The 8,983-nt window shown below is 38.3% G+C and overlaps 1 long non-coding RNA gene across 2 annotated transcripts; it reads right to left on the bottom strand.

Annotated features, from left to right (window-relative positions):
- Positions 1 to 5,671: 5,671 nt before the first annotated feature.
- Positions 5,672 to 7,788, bottom strand: LOC143111721 (uncharacterized). Of its 2 annotated transcripts, XR_012984600.1 has the most exons (5): positions 7,675 to 7,788; positions 6,959 to 7,077; positions 6,520 to 6,608; positions 6,070 to 6,146; positions 5,672 to 5,948 (listed from the first exon to the last, which is right to left on the bottom strand). It is a non-coding gene; the product is annotated as an uncharacterized LOC143111721 (long non-coding RNA). The 2 variants fall into 2 exon arrangements; XR_012984601.1 differs by lacking the exon at positions 6,959 to 7,077.
- Positions 7,789 to 8,983: the final 1,195 nt, after the last annotated feature.

Raw genomic sequence — 8,983 nt, 5'->3', positions numbered from 1 at the left:
GTTAACACTAAGTTGTAAACACTTCGGGAAAAATATTAAAAACTTTGGATATACCAAAAAACTTTTACAGGCTTTTCCCAAAACACGGAAGTAACGTCAACGCAATGGTAGCGGTAGCAGCAGAGAGTAGAAGCCATCAGGCAAGTGATATTTCCTGGTGTACTTACAAACTTTCCAATGCCTATGAGTACAGAACATATTTGTACTACTGTAGAAGTTCGGTACCATTCCGGGCATTATTAGTGGGGTAGTTACAAGATACACCGTTGGTTCCATTAGCGCCTGCACTAAGCCATTCGGCTGATAGCGCTAACTCGACCAATGTTCAACCAAGGGAAAAAAAGCTTCTGGGGGGTTGTTTGGCTCAAGGTCATGGTGCAAAGGAGCCTAGGTTTACATCCTGAAGGTGTAAGCTTTCAAAAAACATGGTATGTATGGTACTGTGTAGAATCAGTTTCCCCTTCATGGTTTAGACCAAAATGTATTGGTTGGATACTTTTCCACCTAAATCCAAAGAATCCCATTCATTTCAATGGGAAATCTACATAAACTCTAATTGGAGGGCAATTTTTGCTCATCTTGGTGGCCCTCGAACCAAGATTGTTCTATAGCCCTTTATCTACAATTTAGAAGTGAAAACGAAACTTTTGCAATAATTTGAAATGAAAATGACAAATTGCCTATATACAAAACCCCACTACTATTAGGTCGAACAGTCTGAAGAGCTGATTTGAGTCGTCTCTTGCCCACTTTCTCGACTCAAGGTAACAACAAAGGCCTGATAGAGGGCTGTACATTAACTTTATCTACACATAGCACTACAAAGCAGTGGTATTTCTGATCTTTCAGGTGCCAAAGACAATCTCTAAGGATACATGTACTGAAATTCCATATTGATGTTGTCAATGATGACACGATTTTCTTTCCTTGACATCCAAAGCTGAAACATAAACACATGGGTGTGGCATCATAAATAATGACCATGAATGTATTGAGAACTAAATATAGATTTTAATATATGTCCCAGAATGAAAAAAGTTACCCTTCTCCCGTACCTTCTTATGAGCGACCCAGAGTTTCCTGGGGTGAAAGTTGACCATCTCGTCATTTGGACCATTTCAAAAGTAATCATCCTCGCTCACTATTATTCCACCACCATACTCCTTTAAGAGTTTACTAAAGATGTGAAAGACGTTGTCTTTAAATCGTTGTCTTTAAATCCATGCACCATGGAGGAGGCTGTTGAGGGGCAAAATGTCCGCAAAATATCTACCAATATATGACCGTATATTACACATATCAGGAAACATATCACTATAAATATTCCCTGATACAGAGCCCTTTCACCCAGTGTTAAGCCCCAAAGCAAAATTATCATTTCCCACACTCTGCACAACAAATTAGTAAGAAAATATGGATTGCAGTGAACATGGATTCTCAAAAATATCACAATTTATTTCTGTATGGATGATGCATGATATCTGATCATTCCCAGGGTTCCCACTTCAAGTGAAATGTAAAATGTCATGACTTTTCCCTGACAAAAAATAGAACTTTCTATGACCTATTATATAATGAAGGGTACAATATATTACCGAGCAAAGATTTCAGAACAGTTGCGTAGCGTTCAGGAATCTTGGGCTAAACACAACTACTCAAGAAAGCAGTAAAGCTAATAACTGAGTGGAAGTATACTGTATTTGTATAAATGTATCGCAAGTAAATTTTAAACTGCTATAACAAAATCTCCTGATATTCCATGAATTTGCCCCCAAAATGATCAAATGACTTTCCATGTCTGGAATAGACTTTCCAAAATTCCATGATATTACAGAAATTCCATGACCTGGGCTATGGGAACCCTGCATTCCTTTTCATACCGTAATAATTCACCCCCATGAAGGAAGTGGTGTATCGAAATGCCACTCTGTAGGATTAAGCCAAGATTATCGGATCCTACTGGACACTGGGGAAAGTGTCACTGAAACATGTAAAAAGCACTTAAGCGGCGGCGGTCAAATAGGTTTAGTCAGATTTTATTTATTTTCTTTTTTTTTCTTTTTCGCATGCCCAAATTTCTGTCAATGATTCCCGGGACACTGAAAGACCGGGGTACACGAAACTTGGTGGGCATGTAACCCCACATGGATAGCATGGAACCATTGTTTTTCGTTTTGATCTGTAGCCCCCCCGCTGGACTGGACCCCCGAAAGGAGGGTAGGGCAGACACAGTTTTCTGTGAATATCTCGAAAACCGTAGGGTTTAGGAGGACCATTTTTTTTTGTATGTTGATCTCAAGGGGCCATGTCAACCCATTCCATAACGACTCATTTCATGTATAGCGCCACCTAGTTAAACACAAAAAAGTAAAAATGAGGTGTTGTAATTGAAGGTATCTGTGACCTAACAAAGTCAAAACTGTACAAAATTGGAAGTGTAGTATCATTATGACACCCTCTGTATGCACGCCAAGTTTCGTGGAATTCCGTTCATGGGGGGCCACACAATAAACTAATTTATGTTACTATACACCAACTGGCCTGTAGGTGGCCGGAGACAGTTTTCTGTGAATATCTCGATAACCGTAGGGCCTAGGAGGTCCACCTTTTTTATGTATGTTGGTCTTAAGGGGGCATGTCAACCCATCCCATTACCACTTATTTCATGTATAGCGCCACCTAGTTAAAAATTAAAAAGCAAAAAATTAGGTGTTTTCATCACAATATCTCTGGCTGACAAGGTCAAAACTGCACGAAATTAAAAGTGTAGGATCATTGTGACACCCTCCGAATGCATGCCAAGTTTTGTGTACTTTCGTTTATGGGGGGCCTTACAATAAAATAATTTATGTGTACATTTAGTGATGTACACCAACAAGGATTCCCGGGACACTGAAAGACCGGGGTACACAAAACTTGGTGGGCATGTACCCCCATATGGATAGCATGGAACCGTAATTTTTCGTTTTGATCTGTAGCCGCCCCGCTGGACTGGACCCCCCGAAAGGAGGGTAGGGCAGACACAGTTCTCTGTGAATATCTTGAGAACTGTAGGGCCTAGGATGACCATTTTTTTCCGTATGTTTGCCTCCAGGGGTCATGTTAACCCATTTCATGTGCACACATGTGCACAAACAGATACACACACACACACACACACACATACATTCACAGTAATCATATGTATGACACATACTCACACAGTAGACATATGTACGCTTGCATGCACAGGCACATACGCAGGCATACACACAAGCACGCACACACACACACACACACACACACACACACACACGCATAACATAAACATGTACATGCACACATGCACACAATTCAAGAATTTCTCAGAATTATGAACAGGCAAGATGGAGGTGGGGTTGTATAAAATGAATTTTACATGTGAAATCTATGAACTAATCATGTTTTGGTACTTGTTGTCTAGCAGATACCAGTGAGAATTGAGTGTGTATAATGCAATTTAGTGAGACAGTTAGAATCATATAGGCCTTTCAGCGTGATTTATTTTTGTGGAAAAAATGTGCTGGACTGGGCGGCGGTCATATTTTGTACCGCTCTGCGGTACATCTAGTTTTCTATTTTCTCGGTCATCTTTAGGTCAAAGGAGCAGGCCCACCGGAAGAATTGGAGGAAGCACTCAATTGCTGTGAATGGAGGTTTGATGTTGAGGGGCTTCCAAACCCAGTCACAATGGAGACTAAACATGCATTTGTTAACAATGCAGCACTATATCATGTCATCCTGCAACGCCAGAGCTGCCTTGATCAGTTGATTGATGGTCTTTCCTACTACAACGTTAGTTTTACAAAATGTAGGTTTTTTACTATGGGTGCGCACATGAGTTATTAAATCTCTCTGAATTACTGTCTTTCTCTGTGAGTTTGGTTCATCTCTCAGATCCGTTTTAATATTGATTAAGAGTGATTGACTGATTGACGGCTGTGAGTTTAAGCTACTGTTGATAAAGCCTTTGTGCGAACATGGTGAATTGGTGTCTCCAACATATAGTCCAAAGTGCTCGGAAATTCAAAGATATCTATCGAATGTCTTCTTTAGTGCTTTGTAAAAACATGTACTCCAACTATATGTGGAAATGAATTGAGTTACCCATCCTGAGGTGAATTCACCTATGTTTCACTGACTTTCAAACGAAAAAAAGTGATGCGCTCACATGGCATACGTTGCTGTCACAGGGTGCTTTCGATGAGCGTCTGAGCGTCCAGGGGAAAGTTCTTCAGAATCAGAAAGTACTGATATCTATATAATGTAATATGCTTTGTTTGATATGTGCAAAACAACTGGAAAGAAGGCCTATGTATTGTGCTCCCTGACCCTCTATTACTTGAGCGCGTTTAACATGTGAGTATATTGGACACTGTAATAACTAGCGATGTGGGTGGCATTTGAGACTGGCACTTGTTTGTGAATTGCATTCATTTAGTTCATTAAAGGTTGCTGTCGAATTGCCACTTAATGCTGTTGCCACGATGCATATGAAATATGTATTTTGAAATCTAAAGAATGAAGGCATATATCCTGATTAGTTAAAAAAAAAAAAATTTCCTATTAGAGAAAAGGTCTTGAATAAGTTTTTGTGACAATACCATACTGTACCTTTTGTAGCCTTGTTGTGACTCCAACTAGGCTATAGTGTATATAGCATTATAGTAAGCCTACTCTTCTCTGACTAGAATAGGCCATAGATCTGTGCTTTTGGAAGTTTTCTGACAGGAAAATAACCATTCATGTTTTTAAATAAATATGATTCTCATGAATGAAACATTCTGATGCATCATCCTAAATCAAGGTCGGTGGAGGTTTAAGAAACTACTTTCCACACCAAAAATGAAACAACAGAAGTTTTACAACCTGACTCCATCCATTTAATCCAAAGGTATCACAGCGTTTCTTGACCATGAAATACTACACTGTAAGGATGGCTCTATAACTTATTAGCATGGATAAAAAAAGAAAAGAAAAAATACATGCTGTGAAAATTCAAAGATGGAGACGATGTAATCCACATAACCATTATTGATGTATGCATTATTATTAACTATATGTATCATAACTATAAGTATCATAATAACCTTTATAAATGAAGAGTTTGTATCCTATAAGACTATGTGAACTAATGTGTGATATTAAGAGACACAAACTGCACATTCTTCTTGGGCCTGTTTGTAGATAAGCTCAAGGTCACAAACCCACAATCCAGTGTGAGACACGATGCACCTGACCGAGTCTCTCCTTTCGAAAGTCAGAACTCATAACTGACCAGATAAAGATATTTTGTACTTAACAGTGAATATAGTTTCTTCACAACAAGTTTCTCAATACAACTGAACATGCTGTAATTTATGTCCTTTGAGCATTAAAGAAAGACTACGCTGTGTGAGTTTCCGATCTAGATGATTCAGTACCTCAGCATATCCAGTGCTGTGACAAATAAAACATACTTTTCATAGCAAAAACATAGACCTGCCTGGGCCTTCTTCATAATTCTTTATAATATTCTTAACTACACAAGACATGGCTAGACTGTGCTTATAAGAACTTAAGCCTCAAAGCAATTTTATTTTATTTCCCAAACTCTACACTTCTGAGTACAACAAATGTGAAGTAAGAAAATATGGATGGCAGTAAACATGGGTTGTCAAAAATGTCACAGTTTATTTCTTTATGAATGATGCATGATATCTGATCATTCCTTTTCATATCATAATAATTCACCCTGAAGGTAGTGGAATATAGAACTTTCACTCTGCAGGGTCACCAGCCATTAAGTCATTAGATCAGTCATTTCCTTACTACCAATCCACTTATATCGAGAATACCCGTCATGCAGGACGTCATTGATATGTCGTACTGGCTCATATGAGTCCTTCATGTCTTCCAGTATTGGTAGTGGAATTTCACCGCGACCTCTCCTGTAGAAAACAATTTATAGTGTGACAAAAATACCACCAAACTTAAACTAAAAATGTCAGATAATTCAAAACAGAAAATTGTAGGCCTAAATGGTTGATGGTTGGTCAGACATGGGCTCACCTTTCCAATTCCTCAAGAGAAACAGTCCAGGTATCTTTCATTTCAATGAAATTAACCCAGTAGTGATGTTTACGAGCCTACCCATCAAACACAATATATTAGGAAAGATTTATCTTATGTAGTAACCACTTATTTTTTATGGCCAGTTTCCTTAATTGGGATCAGGCATAGCCAGATACTACACCAGAACTTCAGTTAAGGTCTCCACTGAGATTTTAGACTTGGCTAAATCCATGTTCTCCCAACCGGCCCGATTATTTAAAATAGGCTAACATGTTGTTGCTGTTGGTTCTATACAACCTTTATTCACTACAACCATGAAATCAAAAAGTCAACCTAAGTGTATGGTCTGAATAGTGTGATGTGTAGGCCAATGGTTAAACTGTCTTACAAATCAAAAAAGGGGAAACTGTCTTGCAGAACAAAAATTATGTTGAACATCATACGTACCAGTCGGATGTATGGATACATATGCCAAAGGGCCATGTTGGGGTTGTTGATGATGACTGGATCCACCCCTCTTTCCATATTTTCTCGGGCTGCCATAATGTTAGTTAGATAGTTAGTTTATTGCTCCTTTGGCAAAGTTCATGTTAACAGGTCTGTACAGACATGCATCTCCACATCAGATCACATTGCACGGAAGTGGAGTTGGAGATATCACATGAGGAAGAATTCGGACATGAAGTGACATGTAACTTACATGAAAAACACACAACATACAGTAGATTTTGAAACAACACAGGCTCTACACATAACACACATTATTAATATAGCCTATTTGTAAGCTGGCCCTAATATAGGCTGACAAGCAACAAACAAGATACAATTCTCATTTATATGAAAACTACAGGCTAAATGTCACCAGTTTTTTATAGAATGATCCTACCTTCCCTGCGTGCCCACATATGTGCCTTGTGAAGATGCTTACGAATGATCTGAGAATTGTGATACTTGCGAAAATAACCAAAAGTACTGATGATCACCCCACCCCGCCTTCTCAGTTTCCTGTCAGACATAAATGAAGGTGAAATTCAACATAAGTCTACTCTACGGCATCACAAGTTTCAGTTTCATTTTCCTGACAGCATCGTTATGTCTCGAAGCCTACTAAAATACAAGGGGTTCTTCTGGCTTTAAGTCTTCTCGGGTGTCGCCGTTATTAATAGCCTATACATTGTTTAGCTTGGAAAAAGAGAAGTAAATTTGCCTCACTTTTTCGTCTAGCATTTTTTGGGAGTTGGTGCTTTTAAAAAGATCTTACAAATACCATTACACTTTTTACCTTGTTGCCTTTTACCCGTAGGGTAAGCCCCTGAGGAATGACGATGTAAACGGTCCTACGATTGCATTTGTTTTGGTACATCAGTGGCAAACCACCGTTATGCTTGGAAGCCTACTAAAACACAAACGTGTTCTCCTATAAGTCTTAATAATTTATCTTTATCTCAACGAGATTGATCATATAGGTACGCTCTGATCACCGTCATTAATATGCCCGACATGGTTACCTTGCTTAGCTTGGAAGAGGAGACGTGTAAATGTTCACATTTTCGAGAGTTGGTGCTTTTAAAAAAGATCTTAAAAAATTATTAAAATGTTTACCTTGCCTTGCCTCCTCTTCCTGTATATGGTAAACCCCTGAGGATGTAAATGTTTTTTTGGTACATCATTCTGATAATCTCCAGCTATTTTTCTGCTCTCAACTAAAGTGTCACTTTCAACTGTATGGGCGTGGAATATTGTTGTTAAAATACCCTATCCACTGTCAGTCGAGGAAGTGATCAAGTGGGCTAAGCTAAACAATATATACAGTATAGGCTAAAGTAAGATGTATCCAGGCTAACTGATCTTTTCTTTTTTTTAAAGTATGTTTAAAATAACTCATTTCGACTTGTCCATGTGGCATTGTAACCATATTGCATTTCAACTTATACCATGGTTCAAGTTATAAAAGTAATATGTAGTTAAATGCTTAGTTATCTTACTTAAATGACTGTGCAGCTTTTATATTAATGTACATAAACAAATAATACATAAATAAATAAACAAAGGGAAAAAAACTGAAGACCTACTAAATTTTGATCCTCCACATTACTGTAAGCAGAAAGGAATGAAAGCAAGCAGAGGACAATGGACATCGATGCATAAGATCTCTTTCCAGAAAGCTTTGCTTAGAAAAAACAATTAGTTAAGCTATTCGAACTGACGCATAAACATAGGCTAGTTAACATCAGGGGGGTATTCCAAGTACATGGTTTAGATAGATAGATAGATAGATAGATACTTTATTGATCCCCAAGGGGAAATTCAAGGGTCTCAGTAGCATACAGACATCACACACAACATGCACTTACAGCAGAAATGGTAAACATAAGTATAAGTATAAACATATAACTAAACTCCATTGTACAATAAAGACAGTAGAAGATAAGAAAGATAAGAAAACTAACAAAACTAAATACACTATATAAATTAAATTAAGAAAGTCCAATGTGCTTGAGGGTGATCAAGCATAAGACGCTTGTAGTGACAGGGCCGGGACTGGTAAGGTGCTAAAGGGAGTGAGTGTCATGGTGAAGGTGCAAACAGTAGTCCAACCATAGTCCTTAGTTGTATGTGCATGGCAAGGTGCTCAAGAGAGTGAGTGTCATGGTGAAGGTGCAAAAAGTAGTCCAACATTAGTCCAACAGTGCAACAGTGCAAGAGTAAGGTCTAGAGACCAGCATAAATAATATGGACAAATAGGACAGTAAAGTATAATGTAGACAAGATAAAATAAAACAAATATTTCAGTGCAAGAACAGGTTGAGGTAATAGGGTTATAGCCATTCATTCATTCAGTATTGTAGCAGAAGCCTGACCACAGCCATTGATCATGTGTGCTAATATAGCATGAAAAACAGTGTAGCAG

The sequence above is a fragment of the Alosa pseudoharengus genome, unplaced genomic scaffold (assembly GCF_046254945.1).
Source record: "Alosa pseudoharengus isolate Yale_2024_CS ecotype anadromous, Long Island Sound unplaced genomic scaffold, YU_APseudo_1.1 YU_APseudo_1.1_scf_8, whole genome shotgun sequence".
NCBI classification, from domain to species: Eukaryota; Metazoa; Chordata; class Actinopteri; order Clupeiformes; family Clupeidae; genus Alosa; species Alosa pseudoharengus.
This window is presented reverse-complemented; position numbering and strand designations above follow the sequence as displayed.